This window comes from Eurosta solidaginis, chromosome 4, assembly GCF_040869045.1.
Source record: "Eurosta solidaginis isolate ZX-2024a chromosome 4, ASM4086904v1, whole genome shotgun sequence".
Lineage (NCBI taxonomy): Eukaryota > Metazoa > Arthropoda > Insecta > Diptera > Tephritidae > Eurosta > Eurosta solidaginis.
In genome coordinates, this window is record NC_090322.1 from 47,371,579 (window position 1) to 47,398,809 (window position 27,231).

The 27,231-nt window shown below is 36.5% G+C and overlaps 1 protein-coding gene and 1 long non-coding RNA gene across 6 annotated transcripts in view; both read right to left on the reverse strand.

Annotated features, from left to right (window-relative positions):
* spri (sprint) overlaps positions 1-27,231 on the reverse strand; it is a 1,202,745-nt gene that overhangs the window by 859,515 nt on the left and 315,999 nt on the right. The gene's annotated exons all lie outside the window — the stretch shown is intronic.
* LOC137247879 (uncharacterized) lies at positions 5,868-7,222 on the reverse strand. The gene is made up of 3 exons (XR_010951922.1): positions 7,059-7,222; positions 6,070-6,990; positions 5,868-6,003 (listed from the first exon to the last, which is right to left on the reverse strand). It is a non-coding gene; the product is annotated as an uncharacterized lncRNA (long non-coding RNA).

Here is a 27,231-nt window from a genome sequence, read left to right on the forward strand (position 1 = left end):
CGCTGGAGGCTTCTAAAGAGTACCTATTATTTTACAAGATGGCTGGATGTCCTTTATTGGAATCAAACTACTATTATTGGCAACAAATTCGAAAGTTCCAGGTTTATCAAACTGCATTTATAACCATAAAAAAAAAAATGAAAAACATCAGCAACAGTAAAAAAAAGTTGCGGTTATAGCAACAACATCAACACCAATTATCCTCAACAACAATAGGCAACAAGCAAGCAAGCAGAAAAAAATCTGTTATACGGGGTTATGGTTATGGGTCAAACAATAAAACTAAACACAAACCAAACTGTGGTTCGTGTACAGGCGAGGGAGGCAAGTGTAGAAACAAGAGTTTTGAGATAGTTTAGACGAGTTTGCAAATGTGGGCGTGTTTATGACAAACCTTTTTCAAGTAAAATGCCAGCTGCAGCAGCAACAGTTGTTACGTAGGTACTTACGTGTTATGGCTGGGCAATATTGCATACAAAACATAACAACAACAAAAAAAAAGAAAACAACAATGAGAATGAAAAGCGTAAAAATTAGCCACAAATGACAACACTGGCAATGATATTTTCAGAACGCAGGCTGTGAGCGAGCAACCCCATAAATTATTGTTGATTTTCAAATGTTCTTTTGTATTTTTCCTTTTTTTGTTTAAACGCAAGAAACAGATAAAACAGAAGCGCAAATGTAAATTTGCTTTGCAAATTGTGTAGAGGCAAGAAAAACGACAATAGTCAAGTTAAATAGACACAAACAAAGAAAAATATCGCCATATGGCAACACTTGCGCAAATAAGCCAAGTAAACATTGCGTTCAAGTGAGTTGACATACCGTAGAACAACAACAAAAATCATATCTAGAGAACTTCAAAGGCAAGTGGCAATCTGAGACAACACACAACGGACGCAGTGAGTCAACAACTGAATAAAACACTGAAAAAAATACATGCATCCAAGGCATTTCTCTCAGTGTAACTATTTCAAAAATAAATAAGTAAGTACGGGGCTGTCCTCGGCTGTGCCGAACACCTCATGCCTTTAATGAATGGATCTGAAAAATAATAGGCGCCTTCTATTCTAAGCGAGCACGAAAAGAACACTCGCTTATTCATCGAATTACATTCAAAGCAACAACACTAACTCGGTTATTTTATCCAGTCCTCGCGAAGTCGGCTAATCAATAACCGAGTTGAGAGGTAGTGTTGAAAATAGAAAAAATTGCTCTATTGTGAATGAGGTTTAAAATACACCAAGGAAATTTTTTGACATTTAGAACTATCGCAGCCAACTTCACTCAAAAAGCGCAAAACAAAACAAAACAAAAATTGTAAAAATATTTCATTTTACAATTAAATAAAACGCAAAGTAGTAATTTCTTTGGTGGAGGAACATTTTTTTGGAACAAAATGGAGGAAGTTAAGTTATGAAGATTTAAATGGTAATATATTACGCATTTTGCCCTCAGTTGTAGTTGTTGTGTAGTTAAATTAGAGGCATCCATATTTCAAGATGCGGCGTGAGTTTGCAAATGATCTTTTAGATAGGATTTGTAATCACAATGCATATTGTGCCCTTCCATCCATCCATAGTTACCACTTTCGTCCACGGCACAGTGTCAAATTCTGTCCGGCAGTTAAATTGTGTTCATTCCGTAGCAGTTATAAGCACAGTATTTTGGCTGGCCTGCAGCATTTTCCAGTGTGTGTTTTTTAAGTCAGGCGCTGAGACTGGTGACGTGAGGGCCATGAGCGGCCGGCCAAATGGTTTGTAAGTTGATAGTAGCGTTTCTTTGTTCTTCCCCCAGGTGCTGCCGGCAAGTGACTTGAGGATCTTGTTGGGGTTTTGTACTTTAGAGACAATTTCGGAGGCCTTGAAGGTAAGAGTGTTGTCGAATGGTACAACGCCATACGTGAACGTCAAATATTTGCGTCATCTGTTGCTTTCACGTCGTAAACAGCGTGGCCGTCGACTTGGCCGGTAAATAGTACCAGATTGTGCGAGGAGACACAACCAGAAAGACGGGAGATTTTGGAAAATAATTCGCCTATATTGGGGGCACGCCCTCAAGTCATTATTGTGCTGTCGTCGGCATAGGAAATTATGGTAACTCCTTTTGGTGGGGAAGGCAGCTTTGATATGTAGAAATTAAACAAGTGGGGAAAATACCACCCTGCGGTATCCCCTGTTTAACCGACGCTTGCCGACCACTAGGATAATTTGTGGCCGATCTTTTTAGATGGGGGGGGGGGGGGGGGGGGGGAGAACCTTCTATTTCTTCGAGTAGTGTTCCCTGGTTGAATGTTTCAATACCTTTTGACAGGTGAAGTGCCATGATCCCTGTCCTATGATGAGTTTTTGCTGGTTCAGTTCGTGTTTATGGAGTTTAGCGCGGTGATAGTGCTGTCCATTTTGCGGAAGCTATGTCTAACCGAAATTCGTCGTAAAATGAGGGAGCATAACGGTTTCTAAAGTCTTCGCTACTGTCGAAAGCTGTGGTGGTACCGCTACTAAAGTTTGGTAAACCAACTTACGATGGAGATTCATATCGCCCGATATCTCTTATAGCTAGTAGTCAAGAAGCTACACTGCTCCCCTTTTTCACTGCAAACCTGGAACTTGCCAAACATCAGCATGTCTTTCGGAAAATTTTAGAAACAAAATGTGGACAACTTCAAGGGCCCGTTTGTACAATGCATTACCAGGCTCGGTGATACCCCTGCTGGACAGATTTCAAAAATGTTGTTCAGCTGTGCTGCGACTTAGCTGTTCACTTTTCCTCAGCAAATGTTACCAATAATTTTTAAAAAAATATTACTCTTTATCTTTATTTAGGTCTGAGGATAAAAAACGCAGAAGATGGTCCCGTGAAGAAACAACGGGATTCCTGAGATGCTATCTGGCTCGAAAGGCAGAATTCGAGCACCCCAAAAAGAAGAGAGTGGCCTACGCCAATGTTTTGGAAGACATGGTGTCATTGGGTATCTCGGTATGTTATGAAAATATATGTAATACTTCTATTTTTAAAATTTAAAGTATATATTTCCTCCTCTTAGGACTCAGACAGAACTCCGGTGTGTTTGGAGTCAAAGATAAGAACACTCCTTCAGGCTTATAAGGCGGCGCGGGACAACAACCGCAGCACAGGTGCAAGTCCATGTTTTGCTCCGTATATGGAGCTCATGGATGAAATTTTTGGAAATACACCCATTATTAAAAACGACCATACAGTTTGCGTGGGTCTCAGGCCATTCGAGAAGGTGTCGGTAGATATCTCATCGCCAACTCAACTACCATCATCAGCGGTTTCTCCACTTCCATCAACATCGACAGTAGAATTACCGGCTGCGCCACATTCATCGGTATCTCCTTCTCCTTCCTGCTCGAATTCCTTTTCATTTTCTTCACAATATAATTCTTCCCCTGATTCAGTCGGACGCAAAAAACGTACTGCTCGAGAAATATACTATGAAAAAAAAATTGAACTAAAAAAAGCAGAATTGGAAGACAAGAAAAGGGCTAGAAGCGAAGCCATACAACAGTTCAAAGAAATTTTAAAAGAAAAGTTTGAAAGGGAATTTGAGCTGGAAAAACGAAAAGTTGCCCTGTTAGAAAAATTGGCGGGCAAATAACAATGGCGAGTACTACATTTTGCAAGTAAAATATAGAGATATGTAAGTTAAAGTAATCTAAATTGGACTGTAGCACACTGTTGAAGTAGTGGAAGTAATGAAAATGTTTACATGACCACATAAGGCGCTCTACTTGATTTCGAATAGTTTATAAACTCATTAATACACAAATTTTCAAACCGTCTCGAAATGTTTTCTGTATTGGTTCAAACACAAAACGTGTTCTAATACGTCGGTCGCTATTGTCGTGTAAACATGGTATCAGAAAATTAAAAAAAAACGTCTTATTTCATAAATGGTTTGAACTACTACTACTTATAAATTTTATTCGAAAACGCCATTCTCAGAATTTGTTTCATATGAAAATGTATTGCATTCGCGCTCAGATAAGGTTTTTCGAAACAAATTCTGAGCGTTTTTAAAACAAATTCTCTGATATGTTTTTGAATAAAATTTATAAGTAGTAGTAGTTCAAACCATTTATGAAATAAGACGTTTTTTTTAATTTTCTGATACCATGTTTACACGACAATAGCGACCGACGTATTAGAACACGTTTTGTGTTTGAACCAATACAGAAAACATTTCGAGATGGTTTGAAAATTTGTGTATTAATGAGTTTATAAACTATTCGAAATCAAGTAGAGCGCCTTATGTGGTCATGTAAACATTTTCAGTACTTCCACTACTTCAACAGTGTGCTAGAGTCCAATTTAGATTACTTCAACTTACACATCTGTATATTTTACTTGCAAGCCAAACATATGTTTAATTATTAGAGTAATATCGATTAAGTTTTTTGGACTTTATGGAATTTGTTGGCCTGAATACCTTTTTCTTAAGCTTAGTTTTACTATCAAAAAATTTGAGTCAAGTTTTTAATACTTGCGATGAACATAAAACTGTGAAGAGAAAAATAGCAGTGTCAATTTTCAACAAATTTCGTCACTTAAATACTTTTTTTTTATTTCCGATATTTCAAGAAAAAGCTTCTATGAACTTTGCGAACCCATCTCAAAAACGTTTTCAAAAATTTGAGAAAATGTTACCTAAATTTGAACTTTTTATTTGGGGTTCTTAAAACTTTTTTGAGCCCAGTCAATTTTAGTGGAACAAAGTACAATTTTTATTTCGCATTGATTTTTGAGTATTTTTTACCGAAAAGTCTTTCAGATTTTCTTTCATAAAAAACTGTTTCACAATTTGTATAGAAGAAAATCTCAAACACCATCAAAAATCAACGAGAATTTTTGGAGACCTATAGCATGCATGTCCTTTGTTATACTAAAATTGATTTTGCTACAAACTCCAAAAATGCATAGAACCATAAATAAGAAGTTCAAAATTTCGGTAAATTTTTACCTTTTCGAAAAAGCTTTAGATGCTGTTTTTCATAGCTTCAGTTAAAAAAAATCATGGAAGTTTTTTCGTGAAGTATCGGAAATAAAAAGGATTTAAGTGACGAAATTTATTAAGAATTGAGACTGCTATTTTTCTGTTCGCAGATGTAAGTTCCTTATTAAAATGTTTGATGTTTATTAATCTTAAAAACGTGTGCATAAAACACTACCTTTCCTTTTAAATTGATTTATATGTTAGGAAATTGAAGTACAAATTAATTTTAATTTCTACTAGAAGTATGATATGTTTAAACGGTTGTTTTTTTTTTATGAAATTGGTGGTTTTAAAAAAATTTTAAACAGATAGAATCTGTAAATTGCCTTATATTTTATGAAATTGAAGAACGAATTAATTTAAAAAATTACTAAATGTATGAAATGTTTATGCTGTTATGTTATGTTGTTATGAAAGAAAGTGAATAAAATGAGTGTTTAAAAACACATTTTATTTAGCTTTTTTGGTGAATCAGGTGAAACAATATAAAAGTATTTTTAATAACAGCGCATAACCATACAGATGAGCCATTTCTTTGTAGAGTGTCAGAAGTACATTTTTCTATGTATTATTTAGATTGATTATTAACTACCGGCCTCTAATCCACATATACTTACGTAGTTGCTAACTAATTCTAATCTCTTATTTAAATAATTATATGGGACTGCATTTATTACAGTTTATATAATGTTATTTAATTATATTTTCTGCTTATCATTTTTGATTTATAACTCATTAGTTTAACAAGGGTTGACAAATTGTTATATTATTAAAAAAAAAAATAATATTTTATAAAATCGTAGTACCATACAATCACTGGAGTCAACATTCATGCCACGTATAGGGGCTTTCTTAATGGTAGTACCAGCGTCACCATCATCATCGGTATCGTCGCTTGTGCTGCAAAGTTTTTTCAATAAATAACCAATTTGTATTTGACAAAAGCGTTTGGTGCCTTTAGCCATAGTAGACATTGATTTGATCTTAAATTTTAAAATATATATGATAGTAAAATGTATATATTTACTTTTTTCATGCTAACCACTTACGACATTAAATGATGTGATTCTGTATCAAATAGTTGAAAAGGTTTTGCCTCCTGTCAAGTGCTTCATCAATACCGGATTCATCCTCTTCATCCTCAGTAGTGAATAGGGTGTCTGTACTTTGTTCGTTCATGTCATACAAGTCGTCAAAAGAAATGCAAATGTTATGCAAAACGCATACGCTCACTACTATGTTAGTTATCATCTTAAGGTCAGTTTGCTCTGTAAACATTAAAAGCCTCCGAAATCTGCCTTTCAACAAACCAAATGCGTTTTCAACTACCATTCGTGTAGATGAAAGTATTTCGTTGAACTTTCTTTGCGCATCATTTAAATTCCCATAGTCTTTGAACGGTCATACTATCCACTTGTTCGAAGGATACGCGGAATCTCCTATGATGAAATGCGAGTTGGGAAACATTTCCTCATAATGACTTTCTGCGTCTTCAAAGAGTTTGGATCGTCTTAGTACCCTATAATCGTGAAGCGATCCTGGTTCACCACAGGTAATATCAATAAATTTTTTGTTACAATCGACTACGGCTTGAACCACTATGCTGTATGCTTTCCTCCTATTAAAGTACATTTCCTTACAATTCTTTGGTCCCTTAATGGCAATGTGTGTACAATCGATTGCCCCAATTACACCCGGAATACGTTTCTTTTCACGAAATTGTTCTGCATTTTCATGCAAATAAGCCCCTTGTGGCCACTTTATGTGTTCATCAGCTATGGACACCAAAAAAGTAGCAACTCGCTGCACTACTGACCACGCTGCCGACTGAGCCACCCCAAACAAATTACCTAGTTGTCTGAAGGTAACTGTGTTGCTCACGTACCAAATATACATATATACAGACTTTTTGGCCGTAACTGGTGGCCTTCCACCGCTAGATGGATCAGGGGCATAATTGGAATATCTCACTAAAAGGAAAAATAATTTAAGTGATTTAGTATTTACAAACTTATATGAATAATTTATTGGATATTACTAATAAGGTATTCCACAGTTTCACGTTTCAGTCTCATGTGCATCTTAAAATCTTTCTGATTCATCGCATCAAGGGTCGCTTCGAAAATTTCGCACTTTACATGATCTTCGTTTTCGGTGTTAGAGTCCTCAGAGGAGCTGGAACCTGCGAAAACAGCATCCAAGATTTCGTCGACAACTTCTTCCTGCCTACGGGTACGCAATTCACTCTTGTCATCCAAGAGAAGAAATTCAATCTGAAAGATTACTACACCTTATTTCTTTCTAATTTCTTTAATTAATTAGTAATTTACCAAATAGTTTTCCGGAGCACTCATTTTGCTTTTCTTTTATTAGTATTTTGCTTATTTATTTTCAAAAACGTTGTATTGCAAATTTCACGAGTTTTGCAACGAAAATATAAAAAAAGGCGCCAAGATAGGTGCTCAAAACACAACAAATATTATAATTTACAAAAATGTTTTAATTTTCGTGCTTAAACAAGGAAAACGTCAATAATAAACAACAGATGATTTTGACAGCTGAAATGTTACCAGTGTTGTTAAATACATGCAGGGAAATTTTAACCGAGTTTGGCGTTCTTTTCGCACTCGCTTAGAATAGAACGCGGCTAATCTTATAAATTATTTCTAATAGCTGTTTTTATGTGCAGGTCTCTTTTCCGCTCTTATTTGGAATCCAAATCTATATATAATAAAGTTTTGGTTGTAAAGATGGAGATTCGTGGTATTGGCGAGCTTTGGGCATTATTGGTCGCAGTGCTTTTGTTTAGCTATATTTGATTAAAATAATTTGTTCAAAAATAAACGTTTGTGAGCACACAAAGAAATCTATTTGTACTATGGCACTATTGTGAATATTTGATTAGAACTAAAGCTGCAGTTACCCACGAACGTACGTACAAAAAACGTTTCAGGTGACACGACCTATCTTATGAATGTGCAATGTAAACGAAAACTCACCGGCGTTCAACGTACGTACGTAGCCCGGAACGTGGAAATCAAAACAATTTTGATTTTTTCCTCAAGAACGTGTCAGCTGATCGCGCTTTCACTAGACAGAGTTGCCTAGTAAACTTTTGCGCGCTAAGTTTTGACCGTTTGCAGTTTTTATGCAAAAACACCTAATTGAAGTTTGAAATACTGTAGAAATAATTCGAAATAATTACGTAAAAGTGCAGATTATAAATATGTAATCTATTTATACTTATTTAATATTAATTCCAGCTTTTTACAACATCAAAAATTAAAATAGAAAAAGTTGATGTTTCCGTAAGCATGCATTCAAAACAGGTCAATGGCAACATTTGTTCGTTGCCACTACGGGCATACATTTCGCTCAAAATTGTGTACGTACGGCCTACGTTACGCCAAAGATTGATCGAAGAGTAAAGATGTTTCAGGTGCAAACTTCGGTGGAAAGCAGCGCAGCGTAACAAAATTCTAGTAGATCACTTCAACCACATCAAAAACTTTAACACAATTTTTAACATAATTTAAGCACAGAAATACACTGATTGGAGTTTTAGAGAGTAAAAGTTAAAATTCTGAACACATTAGCTGAATAAAAGGCGTACAAATAATTATTAAATAACAAATAGAGACAGTGGTAGTTAACAAATTCTGCTGTGGTAAGTGGTGAATGTGACCTAGGTTTTGTGAAGCTTGCTTCACACTATTTTTCGTCCCTGCAACATTTTTACTCTTCGATCAATCTTTGGTTACACACGTCGGTGCATAGATGCATTACCGGCAGTTGCCAACATTCGCCAGACGGCAGCGCAAGCGTATGTACGTTTTTATTGATAGATGATTGATTGACAAAACAGCTGATTTCTGTTGATATTTGATATGAGACTTTTGTATTTTGTTGCGCAAGATAGGGTAGTATGTTATATATTTGACCGAATTTTACGATTTTTTCAGTCAACAATAAAAGCCATATATTTGAGCATCTGTCAAGTTTCTCGCTCTTAAAATGAGGAAGAAATGACGAAAACCCTTTTATCTGGAAAATCAATTGTATGTGAGATATGTGCTATATGGTCCCGATTCGGTTGGTTTCGCCAAATTCTTCATCGGACACCGAAATATACCCGCTCACCAAATATGATCAAGATATCCTCGCATACGCCGTACGGAATCGGCATCGGTCACATCTCGCCAGTTTGTAGGAAAAATTATAAGAAGCTCGGCCTAATCTTTTCGGAGGTATATCGCGCCTTGCATTTATTTTTATTTTATCTAAAAATTGGGGGACTACGCCATTTTCAGTTGTTAATAAGCAAGCGTCACTTGAAAATAAGAATAGGCAATAGCAAATGAGAAGCTGTCGTATAGAAATGAGATTTGTAAATTGTAAATTAAAAAATTAATTCTAATTATGGAAGCGTCACTCCGATGTGAGAAGATTCATTTGTAAATGAGAAAGCAGCAAAATGAAAATGCGGAAACGTCATTTGTTTTCGAGAATAGTTGGCGGGAAATGAGAAAACGTCAGATGTGAATGCAAAAACGTCTCATTGAGAATAGTCAGGTGTAAATGAGACACCATTTGCACTTGCAAGAGTCCCGTGCATTCATTTATTCGGCGTGTCGTCGATCGAACGACAATGAAGTTCATTAAGCATAAGCAGATGGTCAGTTGTTCAACTATGGGAAAAGCAGGCTAACGATTCAAACGAATTAGTTTTAGCGTGCGACAAAGGGTCATGCTTTTCGAGAATCGGGTCAGTGTTACATCACGATTAAAATGTCCAAATGGAGTTGTTGCATTTAGCACCGTGCTCGCCAATGCTGATTCCTATCGCTACACTGTAGGAAAAAGGTAAAATCCTAGGTGCAGGCACTCGTTACCATACCACAGAGAAACGTATGTTGTGGAGCAATATCTGCAATATTTAGATTTATTGGTAGAAAGAGACTACGCGATAACATTCCAGCATGCAACATCGTTCTATGGAGATGCTCTCTCACTCCAAGATTGGTCAGTCATATTTCCACATCAAGTATTATTATTCTTAGAGGATATGCCCACTAACACATATATATCTTATCTTTTTTACGGTTTTTATATTCTCAATTACAAATTACGTTTTCTCATTTACTACTGGAAATGGCGCAGTTTGCGTTCTAGCGGACAGACGAACTATCTCATCTCCTTTAAGGACTTACCACCATCGAGAATTTGAACGAATTCTACTCAAAAATACACATTTCTGTGTACTTCAAGTCTCATTTTGGTCCATATTTCGAACCGTATTAGCCAATTACTTACTTAAACTGTAAGTAAAGTCGAAAAAGCCTCACTAAGCCAACGCTCATTGAACTTTGAACCACGTTTTAACAGATTACCAAACTTCAAATCTCGTATGAAATTCATAACAATTTCGACCCATGCGCCACCTATTGGAATATCTTTTTCCTTTGGTTGCATTATCTCGGTCCTCCGAACTATGTGTAAGTTTTCAAGTTTGTGACTCAAATTTGTTATTCTGAATATTACAAAAAGATAGGGTCCTAAGCTGTGTTCAAAGTTTCATGTTCCTAGGTTATCAGTTTTGAAAAATATGTTGGTTCGGGCCTTTTTGAATCATGCATACAACTTGTTTTTTTTTTTTTTTCTTAAGAAACCTTTAAATAATCAAAGCTATAACCTTTCAAATTCGATATAATGAAATTCAAAATGCAAGCAACTGTTTTTACCGGCTTGAAGTGATCGCCTACGCTTAACACTAATTTTTGTTTGTACCCAAACACGATAAGTATTTTGTTTATTTAGTTTCACTATGAGCAACATATATGTGTTTAACAAGTAAGGAAACCTAACCGAACATGTTATACCCAGCGTGCTCACTCATATATAAATAAAGGGTACAATTGAAGAGGAATGTTACGAACATTAAATAATATGAAAACTGAAATACAATTCTTATAAGTACATATGCAAATATCGTTTGCCGTAAGCAGCCATAAAACAGTTAGTTTGATAGAAAAATGTTCTTACCAAATCTCGTTCAACTTGGTCGCTTTTTTCGATTTTGTTATGAAAAGCTTTGTTAAGAGTTTATTTAAAAGGAGCGCATTAGAACCATTTAATTACGTGTCATGAATATCTTATTTATTATTTCTAATTGCTGTTTTTATGTGCAATTCCTTTTCCGCTCTTATTTGGAATGCAAATCTATAAATAAAGTTTTGGTTGTAAAGATGGAGATTCTTGCTATTAGCGAGCTTTGGGCATTATCGATCGTAGTGCTTTTGTTTATCTATACTTTATTAAAATAATTTGTTAAATATCAATGATTGTGAGCACACAAAGAAATCTATTTTTACTATAGCACTATTGTGAATATTTGATCAGAACTAACACTGTATTACCCGGCAGTTCTTAACATTCGACAGATGGCAGCGCAAGCGCATGTAAGTTTTTATTGATACATGATTGATTGATCGAACAGCTGATTTATGTAGATATTTGATATGAGACTTTTATATTTTTTGCGCTAGATGCGAACGGGTGCGGCTAGTATTCACAATTTTGTGATGGTTAAAACTTTAAGCAATTTTTTTTTTTTTTTTTTTAAAAAGAGAGCGTGTTCGTTATTGAATTTTCCTTAGATCTAAATTTAATACTAACAAGTATATCTCTTTGTTTATCTTTTAAGCCTAGCAAAGCTTACTGCAAATTTCAGCTTTTTATTTCAGCTGAGCAAATATTGAGATATCTTCACCAAATTTGGTATACGGGCTTATCTGAACCCAGGATAGATTGATTTTGAAAATGAGCAAAATCGAATGATAACCACGCCCACTTTTTCGATATCAAAAATTTGGAAAATTGGGAAAATTGTATAACTCAAAAACGAATACCGCTAAGCTAATGGAATTTGGTGGGTGGATAGGTTTTATGGTGCAAAACATAAATTCCAAAAAAATATGGACGTGGTACCTGCTGAAGAAAATTTGGAAGTTTGACAAGCCATAAAGCAAAAGCCGTTAAATATATTACATTAAAATTTGGCAGAGACAGTATGTTTGACAAATAATATAGACGAAGTGAAGATAATCAAAATCGGTTAAAGACCACGCTCACTTTTCCTTAGGGTCTAACGTTCATAAATTTGCAATAACTCTATGGTATTTAACTACATTTGACTGTTATTCTACCTCAGTATTGGTATGGTTGAGCTAAGAACAAAACTTAAACAAATTTTGAAATGGGACGGACCCGCCCCTTTTTGTTAAATATATGTATATTATAGCGCAGCCTTATAACACTATTAACCACACAATGCAAACAACAATAGCGTTTCAACTGCACAGCTGGATATGTAATGTTTAGTTTCACTCGAACTTAGACTTTCTTACTTGTTTATAATACTTTTAAAAATTACTTAATAAATAGTTTAAGACAATTCCTAAGATATCTTGGTTTTAATTTTAGTCCAGACACTTGAAAAGCATAATTTTCGACGAAAAGTTTAAAATTAAAACCAAAAAGCTTTACCCGTTAAGCGTTTTCAAGCTTGTTTAGTCTATATTATAAACTATGAGCGCATGAACACAATTTTTAATATATTTGGGTTTAAATTTTAGTACAGAAATTTGAAAACTAGAAATCTTCTGCACTTAAATTTAAGCCAAAATGTTTCAATTGAGAACCAGTCTAATTAGCTCGTTTCGTTTTAAACTTTTCAAGGCCTGCATTCAAAGCCGAAAAAGTTTAGACCAAACAGTTTAATACTGTTTTCACACAGACGGCTTATTGAATAATAAAGGCAGTTTTCTACATTAAGACGCTTATTGAGCTCAATCTTCCCTACAAAATTCGAATCTATAATTATTTCATTAGTGACTAATAGAATGCCTAATGAAGTCAAAAGCACAATGCAACTCTGTTGGTAGCGTTCAGTTTCTTAGTTTTTGGTGTGTTCAGTGCTTAAAAATGTCATTTGTCAAAGTAAATGTCATTGCCATTTTATTCGCTTGACATTTCATCCTTCATACTAATCGAGCAGTTACTTCTGTGTGAAAGCAAAAAATTTACGATTTCATTAGAAGGTGAAATGAGATCATTAAATTTCTGTGTGAAAACAGTATAAGATTTAAACCAACACTTTTAGTCGTACATAATTTAGCAACATTTAGTTTAGCAAGGGTGTTGAATTTTTTGTTACCATTATACTTTGAAATTTTTTTTAAGTGCCCGTGGTGGCCAACTGATATTGTTAATTTACCAAATAGCAGGGTTAACCTAAATTTTAAACCATTAATGTTAAACCTTCAAAATTTTCGAAAAAGTGAACGTGGTTATCGCTATATTTCGCCCATTTCAATACCAATCTTTTCTTTCTATCTCGATTCCTCTGTGCCATTACATACAACGTACTACCGTTATAAAACTACCGTATTAATACCGTGTGTATAGAAGTACATTATGGGTATAAGAAATTCGAAAAATGTTTAAATAAGTATACATATTTATATATGTACTTTGATCACAAGGCAAACACCAGTTATGTAAACTTTTAAAAAACTTGGGCCCTGTTTTTGAGTGCTAGATTAAACTCCGATTAAATAAAGTTGACTATAGTTTAGTTTTGTCACTTTCAACATTCAAGTAGGTTAAGCGGGGTGTACGGGAGTTTCCCACACCTCCACTCGGAGACATTTTTGTCCATAGTGAGTACACTAAGTGAGTGCCGGTTGGCGGTACATTCGTTCAACAAGATTACTTCCTACTGATTCTCCACGAACCACTTGCTCTTTCTGATGAACCTAAGTAGGAATGAAAAATCCACTTTCCCAAACCTTGCGCCCAAAAAACTTGAGTCGTCTTGTTTGCAGTCGTGTGCATCGGCAGAGAAAGTGATGAATAGACCCCTCTTCCTGCTCATCCTAAAAGCTTCTGCAAAAGGAGCTTATTGGTATACGCTTCTATGGGAGCATTAGTGCAATAGCGCAATGGCCAATGATAATACCCGTTAAAACTCTTACTGAAGATTTGTTTAGCTTGAGAAGGAAGGTGATTGCTTTCCTATCTAAACAAGACAGCAAGTCTGTTGCCCTTATCTCATATTCCTTGATTCTCCTTAGAAGATAAGCCCAGGGTGGCCGTACGGAGCTCGGAGCCTCGCGTGTACACTTTTCGGACCCTTTCCTGGTCATCTCCTCCGAAAATTCATTCTATTTAATACCGCTGTACCTTGGGACCCTGAAAGTGAAGACATTTAGGTGATTTTTTGACACCAGCAAGGTTCGACCCTTTCGCACGATATCCGAATTTATCATATTGAGCTCTAATGCCTATAAGGCGGCCTAGGACTTGTAAGTACTTAAGGGGGAAAAGCAAACGGTTTTACTGAATGTTTATAAAGATTAGCATACGCCCTATTCTCAAATACCTGGGTCCATGTTTTGCAGTATCCTTGCTACCACATCAGCTGCAAATAAAGGGCATACCAGAGGTGCTCTCCATACAAACAAAAAGAATTTATTCGTTATCCATACCGAGCTCCGATGCCATGACTAGGTCTTACGGCACTATCAGCGTTATTAATGTGAAAGACAAGCATGCACATTAATATGACTTGCAATTTGATTCGGTAGCTTAATAGCTGAATTCTTATTCACTTTATATGCGGTTGGGTATGTAGGCCAATTCACAACTCTACTACCTCGAAGGATAGTTGGGCGCAAGCATCTTCCCCAGGGTGCGTCCGAAACCACAAATAGAGGGAAACGTCTAACCCGCTAAATACTGATCAGGGTGGCACAGCATGAGATGTGAGCTTTTCATCAGAGTGGCCGAAGAGTACCCCTCTCACAGGAACCCATACTGGAATGCCGGGTACAATGCAAAAGGAGACTTATTTACGCGTCTCAGAAAAGCTCGGAGTTTAGTCCGAAAAACTCAAAGTGAAGAAAAATGAGTCTCGCCAGCAAAAACTTAAAGGCGTGCCATATGACGCGATCATTCCACTCGTGGTAGCAAGGAACATCTCCTTCTGCCGCTGTTTGAATGGAATTCCGAGTGCAAAGGCTGACTTCAGAACGCCACCCAGGAACGCTGGGGCTACAGTCCGAAGTACTCTAAGGAAAGTCCTAAAACTCACTACAGCCATCATTTAATATGTATATTGTAACGAATTTGCTGCAAATCCTCTTATTTCAAATTCTCTGCTAAGTTCGAATCACTAAACTATTGAATAAATAACTCCAATATGTAATAATGCAAAATGGCCTTTATTAAAGTACTTCACAATAACGCTCAAGCTGTGCAACGAATAGCTTGCTTAATAACCAAACTGATTGATAGCTCAAATGCAACTCTACTATTCAAAATAATACTGCTCTTGCTCGCTAGATAGCGTCTTAATCGAAATCTCAAATCAAACTTAATTCCAGCGCCTCTACAATTGCCGCCTTTTATATTCTCGGATTTCAACGTTCGCATCTTCTAGGCGCTTCCAGAATCTACTAGTCCAGCAGCTCTCAAACTTCTCAGCTGTATCTTGATATAATAGTAACAGCGGAAGTATTAAAAACAAATACTGTAAAAATCCGAACAAATATTACTAAGCTTTCAAAAGCGCGCCTAAAAATCATATCCACACCATTAGGAATAAACTACATACAGAGTGTATGTGCCTACATGGTGATCAAAAGGAATATAAACAAAAAGGCAACTCTTAGAGACCAATTGTACAGCGAACAACGGGACATTCATATGGCTTAGCAGCTAAAGGCTTGCGCTGATATGAATGTTGGAGATTCGAGTTCAACGCTCAGCTCCCGAAAAGCTAGCTGATGAAGAAGTGAAATTCAGAAACATGTCCTAGTAACCATCGCCGTTTGTAAACTTACAATTTTTCTCTAATATCAATTACAAAAAGCTGTAACTACAATTGCATAATTATAGTTTTTCTCATTGCAAACTTCAGGAGTATCTCAGATATATGCATGTGTTTGTGCATTGCCTCTCCGCTGCTCGTATACGTACATGGTACATATGTGTAGACGCAATTATTGTTTCGTTTATGTAGATACATAATGATTGATCTATGGATGTGAATTCACGTCACTGCTTAGCATCGGCTTAGAGACGATAGCATCGCTCAGTGCTGCTAATATTCGTTACAATATATACATATGTATGCAGTCAGGTCAAATACGCCATCGATGCTGTAGCAATTGAAGCTATAGGAGCACTCCCGTGCCTTCGCACTACCAAACTCTTCCGGGAGAGCCGTTGCCATCGTTAATTGGAGACCACTACAGTCACCATCTTTCTGGGACAGCTTACGTCATTCGACACCGCTATTTCGAGACCCACTTTCGTTGTCTACTGTTCTCTCGCTCTCTACCCTCTCTTCTATCCTTCTCTCGCTCTCTGGAAATAGGCTATCGTCGTTAAAGTAATAGGCAGCGTCATGACTTATGAGTGTTTGTGGGTTCAGAATAAAAACTATAACCAATTGTACTATTATTTTATAGATGATTTGTGGATCCTCTACTTGACCTTGGAGCGACTGAGCTTACCTCAGCCTTTGATGAAAACCACCGAATAATGGCTTTCTCTATTTGGCTATCGAGTTTTTTTACAAACACAACATAAGAAGCGAACTCAAGGTGAGTCTCAATTTTATTTCTGAAAGAGAGAGCGATGAGTACGTGATCTGTGGACATTGAAAGTAAGATCTTGACATAACCGTTTGCCTGAAATGGGCTTGACCTCTGTGGGCCTAGGAGTAATTAAATGTGACCCGGAGTATTAAAAAGTGGCTTATGACTCAAAAAAGAAATTGCGAGAAACAGCTGTAAACAGCTGTTTTTTTTTTTTGAGTCATAAGCCACCTTTTAATAGACCGGGTCACAAATATTTTGATTCGACTTGTGTAACTTTTATATAAATTTAATGAAACTAGCCGGACCCGTGCGCATCTTGCGCAACAAAATACAAAACATATGTAGTTGCGAGTTATAAAAACATACAAAATAATTTTTTCCATATATAATAGCTATTTATACCTTGATATTAAAGATTCTAACTACATATGTAAATATTTTTCTAATATATTCTTGTGACGGCATCATTACTTTCGGAGAGGATTTTCAATTCTTCGCATATATAAATTTGGGGCAAACTCATCTTCCCTTTGTGACAACAAATTGAGGAACTGTTATCCCTAACCTTCCCTGGATAAAATTTCGCCGTGCAGAACAGACATTGTCTGTGGTTCAACTGAAATACCGAGGCGTGCGGAACAATACGTTTTTGGAAACTTTTCCTGCGTCCTCCTAACGTTCACATCACTGCTTAATCTTAAAATGTATGACGGCAGCAAATAACTTCTACGCTGAACTATCGCCTATTCACTTTGTTCCTGTTGGTGGTTATGCATACGATGGCTTAAACGCTGACGATCAATATTTCTTTGCTGACGTGTTTGACCCCGTCTAGTGTTTTGCCGCCTTTTTCGCTCAGCTAAGGCATTTAAGGTCTTCCTTCTAGGCATTTTAATCTCTGGATAGCAATAAAACGTGAGCAAAATTAATTGGAAAATACAAATTTAACAACTTACCACGTATGTATGTAGGTATTAAACTTAAACGGTTTTCAAAGTTTCATATCAAATATCAACAGAAATCAGATGTTCTATCAATCAATTATCTATCAATAAAAACCAGGCATGCTTAACCAACGAACCGATATCATTTCGTTACGATAATCAACGTTAGTAAACGAAACAAAGTCATTTCGTTTCGTTTATTAACGTTAAAAACGTCAAATTAACTGATAAAAACAATGGCGCTTGCACTGCCAGCTGGCGAATGTTAGCAACTGCCGGTAATGCAGTGTTAGTTTTAATCAAATATTCACAATAGTGCCATAGTACAATTAGATTTATTTGTGTGCCCACAATCGTTTATTTTAACAAATTATTTTAATAAAATATAGCTAAATAAAAGCACTACGACCAGCTCGCGAATAGCAGGAATCTCCTTCTTTACAACCAAAACTTTATTTGTAGATTTGGATTCCAAATAAAAGCGAAAAAGGGACCTTCGCATAAAAAGAGCAATTAGAAATAATATATAAGATGTTTTAAATATTTTCACAAATTTAAGTTATTTTAAAATTCATGTTTAAGTCTAACAACAAAAGAAATTTTATGACTGTTTATCAAGTATTTATGAGCTTTGTATCTCATTTTATGAGCATCAATATTTGTTTCATATTTGGTCGACATGGCATAGCGCAGCATAGCAACACCAACAATCACTGCATAAATTTACATCAAAATGCATTTAAGTTAATAATTTTGGTTCAAATGGGCTTTTGCAATAATAATAACATGAATTTTATTGATCCTAACAAACAATAAAGATCGTTACATTTTTATTGGCAATCGGTGAGTGGCTGCACATTGGCTGGTTGTTGTTCGTTTTATGGTTGATCGAGTTTGTCTATTCTATTGGTTTATGACTAACTTGTGTATGAGTGCAGTGCATAAAGTTGTTGGTGGAATATTAGCTTTGTGGTAGTGAAGTGGAAGTAGTTATGAGCATGAGCTTGGATTTTGGATTAGGTTTGGCTAAAATGTCTGGCCTAACCTATGAAAATTTTTAATAGCCAAACTCAATTCTCAGTCAGGAATAATGTCTAACTTAAAAAAAAGCTCTTTTCGATAACTATTTGCTTTTGTTGTTGCTGTAGCGATAAAGACACTCCCCGAAGGTTTTGGAGAGTCGCCTCTTACTACAGGCATACCTGCCGCGTGTATATTTTAAGCCCCATAACCCGATAATTATGGTAGCATATAGTCGTGATTTGTCTTTCGTAAATAAAAAACCCAACTGCAATTTCTTAAAACCGATGACACGGCTTGTTATTTGGTTGGTTGCTGCGTTGCACGGATACCAAAGTCCTGAGCCCATGTAGAACACGGGGCGCCATCTTCATCCAAATTCTCCTGAAACCAATTGCTGTTGTTTTAGTTTGGCTAATCGGTGTTTCGCTCAAACCATTTAGTACAGAGAATGAAACTGCTGATACCTTTTACCGTGCATTAAGATAGTTTCTGGAATTCTGGCAGTATATAGCACACCCATAGTTATAGACCTTGTGCGTGCTAGGGCTTAGCATTCCCACATGAAGGGCCCGACTGTTTCTTTGCTCCCTTCCTTGCTGGAGCTCCTGAAAAAGCTGTTGAAAATGATCCCCATTATCTCAGCATCCATGCCGAGCGGCTAGTGTACCGTGATTGTGCCAGTGATCCTAAAGATTTCTTTTCTTGACATATTTAATGGGTCCTCTGTTCCCCTACTATCGTCCGGTGTTGCCTGGTTATCTAGCAGGTGTTCGAGGAGTACCCATTGGAGACCATTAGCTCTTTGAATTGGTCATGTATATGTCTTTTAATTGACAGAAGTGTGCCCCTGGCTTTTGCAAGTTCGTCGGCTCTCGTTGCTCTCAATGTTAGCTCCGGATTGAAGCGACCTCTTGCAGCTGCTGACGGTTTTTGGTAGAGTGATGGGGGAGTTAAGCGCCATGAGCGATGCTTGGTTGAATAAATACACTCCCCGCTCCCACTCACTGAGTCCTCCTATAGGAGCGCACATGCTTTCTATATGACCCCACTTGGAAGATACTAGCAAAGTTGAGAAGTTGGACTGAACATCTTTCTGGTATCCAAATTGATATCCCAGCTGAGTCAGAGAGTCGAACTAGCTACTGAATATTTTTCTACGGTTTAGAAAATATCGCTATGGCAAACCTTCCTTCGAATCATAGAGTGACTGGTTGAGTGAACCTCCATACAGTTAACAAAACTGAGGCTGTCTGGTATATTAAGGCACATCGCATGGATAGGTGAGATTTTGTAAATCCTCCTAGCTCCGCCGAGCGTTTGAAGTCAACAACTGTCCAGTTAGACCTCGATACACAGAGAGAGGTTTTGTCAACTCGGCGCTTGCTTATGTGGCTTGCACACCCACCAGCCTAGAAGCAGAGAGCAAGTGGACAGTTTAACCCGAAATACGTGTTCTAAATATCATTGATTTTATAAACAGTTCAGCCTGATTGTAGTTCATATCCGTTGGAACACTTAGTAGCTTCATTCACTGACATCAAAACGGCTTTTCATTAGCTACTCGGGTAATCTACCTGGTCAGATACCACTGTAAGTGAGGTCAAACAATCCTTCAAAGCTCTATGGTGGCAGAGCTTTGCGCTTTTATAGCTACATGACTATCTAACTGAATGTCGTGTAGCACGGCAGCACCCCTATTACTGCATCCTACGCTGAGACCTACGCCTGGAACATGTTACAGTGATAGGGAAGCCTTAATTTCCGCTTGAAATCGAGTTCACAGCAGAATACTTCACTCCTTACCCTCTCAACCAGGCTGAATCAATCTGTGAACTGGTACCCCAGACTTCTGTCCCATATTAATTCCCACTCTATTCCTATCTATTAAAAAGTCAATGTGGCACCACTTCCTTAATAATGCTAATATCCGGAACTTAGCGTATCAATATTCGGCAAAGAACCATCATCTACCATAATACCCTCAAAATCCTCAGGTAGTGTCTTTATCTCTATAAGAAGAGGAGGGTCAAGAAGTTTTGAAGATTCGAGTTCTCTGGCTCTGTGTTACAATTTCTGCTTCCTTGTATTATTGCAAATGCGCTTTAAATAATACGCCCTTTCAAACACCCGCTCCATTGCAATAATCAAATGAGTCGCACATAAACGTATCGCTTTCTTCCCCATAGCATTAGCCGAAAACCGCAAAAATTTTCAAAACATTTAAACCTAACCATGTCTAATTACCAACAAAATTTTGTCTCCACAGCAAACATGAAAACTAAGCTTATTAAATTCAGGACACAAAGGAATTTCACTCCTTTTTCAACAGCGCAAAAGCTGAACGCTGCTTAAACCAATGAAGAAACTTTTGTCGACAAACGAATGAACAACGCACGTACTTACAAAAATGTTGCCATGGAAATACCCACGCGGTAGTAGGAAGGGATACATGTTTCGTTATATCTTGAGGAGAGGAGAGTACACAAAAAATATGCGCTAAAGAGAAGGAGAACATGTTTCTAAGACGCCAGACACACGCAAGGATTTTCAAAAACACTCCAGCAGGATTAATTTGAAAGTTTGTTGAAAATGTTTTCTAACTTACAACGCTCGCTGATTCGTACACAAGAGTGGGCATTGTGGTTATGATGTACAAGAAATATTGAGTGATTATACTACTCATGGAGGACTAGGTGAGGTTGCCACACCGTGTATTCATTTGGGACCAAACCTCATCAAAAAAAGGACCAATTCTCAAAAAAATACCAAGTTTTTGTTTTATTTTATTTTCATACAAGCAATTCTGCAAGAGTGTAGTATTCGTTGTAAAATATAAAATTTTTAATGTCTCCGTGGTTTTCTATACAATATTTAATTAAGCATAGCGAATAGGGGGCTTTGTTTTAATTCAACTGCTCAAACAAAAAAAGTGTACTTTTAGGTATTACATTTTCACATTTCTTGGATAAGTCTATGTCTTTCATCAACCAAACGTTTTGAACCTAGTTTTGTTTATTGCAATGAAATAAAATATATAGCGATGTTAGGTGTTAGTAAGAAATGGTGAAAAAATTTGCTTTATGGTGTTGCCGAACCATGTGGCAAATTCAGTAAATTATAGATTAAATTAAGCAATTTTTCGAAGCAATTTTGTTAATGCTATTTTTATAGATGCTTGCATTTTCTCCTAAACTTCATACCAAAGCCTAAATTCTGTAAGCGTATTTTGAAAAAAAAAAAAAAAGAAATAACAACTAAAGGTGTCTAAGTTCGGTTGTAACCGAACATTATATACTCAGCGTGAGCTTCAATTGTACATTTCATTTCAGATAAATCACTTTTCTACATAACACGTGGCACCGCCCGTTTAAAAAAAAATGTCTGCCCATTTCCTCTTACAATAAAACTTGATAAGTGAAATATCATTGATTCAAAACTAGTTTTTGCTAAGTTGTAGCTTATTATTCAAGTCTACAACCCTCTTAAACTTGTTTTATATCTAAGTTGCCGTGGTCTTTAACCGATCCCATCCATTTTTACAAGAAATATTTTCTAATATAAGGAAAATATGTGTACACAATTTCATTACGATATGTTAATTTTTCTTCGAGTTATGGCTCCCGAAACATAAGTCATAAAAGTGGCGGTGCTACACCCATTTTCAAAAATTTTAGTGTTTTCCAATTTAATGTTATAATTCAATTTAGAAAGTAAAATTCTATTGATATAAAGCTATTTTTCGCTAAGATATTGCTTATTTTATTCGTCCACGACCTTTTTAGAAATCTTTTATATAAAAGTGGGCGTGGTCCTTAACAGATTTCGTAATTTTTTTTTTTTTTTCAAAGCATTCCATATAGTAAAAGCAACCTCTCTGCCGAATTTTGTGACGATAGGTTTAATGATTTTTGATTTATGATTAATAATATTTGTAAAATTGATTTTATCACAAGTGGGCGGTGTCACGCCCATTTTAAAAAATGTTTACAAGTTTTTATCAAGCGTCTCAATATCAGCCCACATGCCAAATTTCAACGTTCTAGGTTTATTATTTACTAAATAATCAGGTTTTTTGTGTTTTCCAAAATGTTATATATATAGAAAGTGGGCGTGATTATCATCCGATTTCGCTCATTTTCTATACCAATCTATTCTGGGTCCAGATAAGCTCGTGTACCAAATTTGGTGAAGATATCTCAATATTTAGTCAAGTTATCGTGTTAACGGACGGACGGACGGACGGACATGGCTCAATCAAATTTTTTTCGATACTGATGATTTTGATATATGAAAGTCTATATCTATCTCGATTCCTTTATACCTGTACAACCAACCGTTATCCAGTCAAAGTTAATATACTCTGTGTGCAAAGCACGCAAATTTCAGCTGTGTAATAACCGATCCTGATTACATTGAATAAGGTTCGAGAAATTAGTTAGAGATTAGCGTTGTTATTGAAGTTTATTGGGTTCTGTGCCTACGGGAATAACTTTACACAAAACACTTCTTCCGAAATCAGATCTCTTTAACATTTGCTTAACAATCTGAATATAAAAATAAATCTTTGTAACCGCAATTCGTTGTTCATTTATGAAGTTATCGCCATCGAGAAGTATTCTGCCTCACTTCCAGTTAGAATATTTCTTATGCCAAGCTATTTAGTTTTCAAATATCTTGTGTAGCTCATCAACGCAATTGTCTTGGAATTCCTTGTACTCATTGAGCTGTGAGAGAAAGATTTAAATATCGACGCGCTAAAATATAAATAATAGTAAAGCTTTTTACGCAGAACTTTTTGGTACTTTCACAAACTCTCAATGAACATAAATTAAGTGGGTTGCAAGTACTCCAAACATAAAACAGATTAGTTTCATTTTTTTTTTTTTTTTTTACTTAGCTTTCAATTCATTTAATTCGACGGCAATCGTAATGGCTCTATCAGTGACAAGCCCTGTCAAATTTCTTAGAGGCACACGCGCATTTGAAAAAATTTTAGGTCGACTATTGCCAAATTCTATCACTAAAAAGCGACCGCGGACAAAATGGGGTTACAATGGACCATTTTTGGTCCAAATGGACCAAAGTGGCAACCGTGGTTGGCACGCCATAGAAACCGCTATGAATTTTGTTACACAAAGACGTTACGCTGAATCTCCAAAGCGCATCTCTTGTCGTGTTGAGCGAGTGGCGAATGGGTTTGTGGTTGGGCTGAGGGGTCTCGGCGCTGGTATGAGAATGCTTTTTGTTTTTAGAAAATAGAAATACAAATTCCATTGAGATTATATTTTTGAATTATGAGTTGAGTTATTGAAAAACGCATTTTGCTCCATGCAATGCTTTTTGGTGAACAATAGATATATTTTTGGAAGTGAATGTGATTCGGATCAGTGTTGTCATTAGTTTGTAAACTTGTTTTTGTAAGCATATTATATTGAAAGTAAAATATCAAAATCTTTAAAGTTAGGAAACCAGTGTACTTGGAAAAGAGCGATATACCGTTAAGTTTTAAGATCAAAACCAACCTACCCCTCTAACACCATCTTTCCTATGGTCTACCTCTGTTGAAACTGCTTGTTTCCTTGAACTGCCGTCAAAGATTTTGATGACATTGAATGAGACAAAGCACTGTTATCACAACAACAACAATCGAAACTAAGCTTAACCAAACTTTTTCAAAGCTCGAACTAAAAAGAAGTAAAAGTTGAATAGAATTTGCTTTGGAGGCTGAAGTTAAACGGAGGCAATCTTACCTGACAGAATTTTTTTTTTTCGACGGTTTACAAATCGATTTCATATTTGTCGATAACATCGATAACTCGATGAGTCATTAACAAGTCGATAAATGGTCGATAACAAATTGATAACACTCCGATAAAAAATCGATAACTTTTTGATAAAAAATCTATAACTTTTCGATAATAAATAGGTAACATGCATATAACAAACCTATACATTTTCAATTGCGAATAGATAACTTTTTGATAACAAATCGATGACTTTTCGATGGCAAATCAACCAATTTTTGAATCCAAATCGATATCTTTTCGATTACAGGTCGCTAATAAGCTAATAACAAAATGATAGCACACCGATAACTTTTGGAAAAATCGATAACACACCAATATAAAATTGTTGATACATAACAAATCGATAACTTTTCGATAAAATATCTATAGATTTTCGATAATAACTTTTACATATGTAACTTTTCGATAACATTTTTCCGCCTACTCTTTGGTAACATATCGATAAATAAATAAATGTAAGGCGCGATAACCTCCGAAAAGATTTTAAGCGGAGCTTCTCTTCCAACTTGCGTCGTACAAATTGGCGTAACCGGACCTATTTGTTTTATGCCGTCTCCGAACGGCATCTGCAAGGCAGATGAGTTTTCACTGACAGCTTTTCATGGCAGAAATACACTCCGAGTGGTTGCCAAACACTGCCGAGGGGCGACCCCGCATAGAAAAATTTTTCTCAAATTGAAAAAACTTAAATTTTGATGTTGCTTTTCGCGGAGCATGAACCCAGGATCTTCGGTGTGGATGGCGGAGCACGCTACCATCACACCACGGCGGCCGCCATATCGATAAACTTTTGATAAATAATCGATACCACTTTGATCAATGACTTATCGATAACTTTTGTTATTAATTGCTAAAATATAGCACTTCGATAACAAATCGATAGCTTGTTTATACCTCGTCGATGACACACTTTCCTTTCCTTTTCCTTCCTTTCAGTAGAGCTGCTAGTCAAGTCAAGCTGCATCTCGCAGCTGCAATGCTAGCATGAATGTTTCTCGCTATAGTCGAGGCTAGAATCTCAGAAATATGTACACAATACGAGTTTTTCTTTAGAATATTCAAAGAATATACCAAGCTTCTATCACATCCAGCATCGAGCCTCCAACAGGAATGCTCTCTAAAAATGTAGGGCGCTTGAAATGGCCTGAGATGATGACTGACGCCCTTACATATCGCAGAATCATTAAGAACAAGGAGGAGGTTCTGTTTTGACATATTCAAGGATAGCTTGAGGGCGGAGCAAATGCTGGAACGCATTGTGTCCTCTTGTATAGCGCACTGCCGGAAAAGAATGGAGTCAACTTCTTAAAAAAGCAATATTTCAGGAGCAGCTGGGTTAAAAATATTCCCAACATGGCTGAGGAATATTCGCCTTTCTCTTACCGACACTTTTAATTGGTATACTCAATAGCTCTGACAGCAAATCGGCGCTAAATGGAGTTAATATGGACACGTTCACTAATCAGCCAAACAAAACCAGTCATTCAACAATATCGTTTGCTCACTACGGACCCTTACGAAGTAAGAGAAGGCAGGTCTTATACAACGAAAGAAAAAGCCGAATAACGATGTATTCAACCCAAATTTCTGTAAATTTTATTTCATCACAAATAGCTGTTGAACCAACTTCGCACAAATTGTTGATTCCCCCTGTGATTGATTCCCTACTGTGTTCATCGCATACTGCTTTTATATCTCTACCTCTGCTCAACCCTAGAGTGCTACTTCAGCCTGGACAAAAACCACCTCATAAACAGACAAAAAAATTATAACGAATCTATCATATTTACAGAATACGAGCCGGACCCGTGCGCATCTTGCGCAACAAATATAAAAGTCGCATATCAAATATCAACAGAAATCAGCTGTTCTATCAATCAAACATCTATAAACTTACATGCGCTTGCGCTGCCATCTGGCGAATGTTAGCAACTGCCGCACATAGGTAGATTTTAGATATTTAGGCGGCCATTATTGAATTTCTGAAAGTTGCCACAATTACAAAAAAAGCACTCCCACAGCTTCAGAATAGATAGGGGAACAATAATTTTAATCCTTGCCATTCATCGCATACCTGGCGTTAGCTGACAAGTAATCGGAATTTAGCTATTTCTGAAACGCGTGTTATAGTTTTTTTTTTACCTATGTGAAATCGCATGGTTTAACGTGAATATTTTAAGTTTTAAGACAATTGAATTGAGTAATTGTGATGGATTCTGATATTTCAGGTAAATATATATATATATACATATATATGTAAGGCGCGATAACCTCCGAAGAGATCTAAGGCCGAGCTTCTCTTCCAATTTGCGTCGTGCTCCTCTTGATTTTCCCTACAAAGTGGCGGACGGGACCTACATGTTTTATGCCAACTCCGAACGGCATCTGCAAGTCAGAAGAGTTTTCACTGAGAGCTTTTCATGGCAGAAATACACTCGGAGCGCTTGCCAGACACTGCCGAGGGGTGACCCCGCTTAGAGAAATTTTCTTCTAATTGAAAAACCTTATTTCTAAAATTTTGATGTTGCTTTGCCCGGGTGTGAACCCAGCGCATACGGTGTGGTAGGCGGAGCACGCTACCATCACACCACGGTGGCCGCCAGCTAAATACTAACATTATTAATGGAGTTTGTGATTTTTAAAAGTTATAAATTGATAAAGAACATATTTTATTTAGGATGTTAAAAAAAAAATTTTAGGGAATGAGGAACATGGGATTGCCAGAGCCTCGACTAAAGAAACAGGATTCACCCCGGGGTAGGTAATTGAGT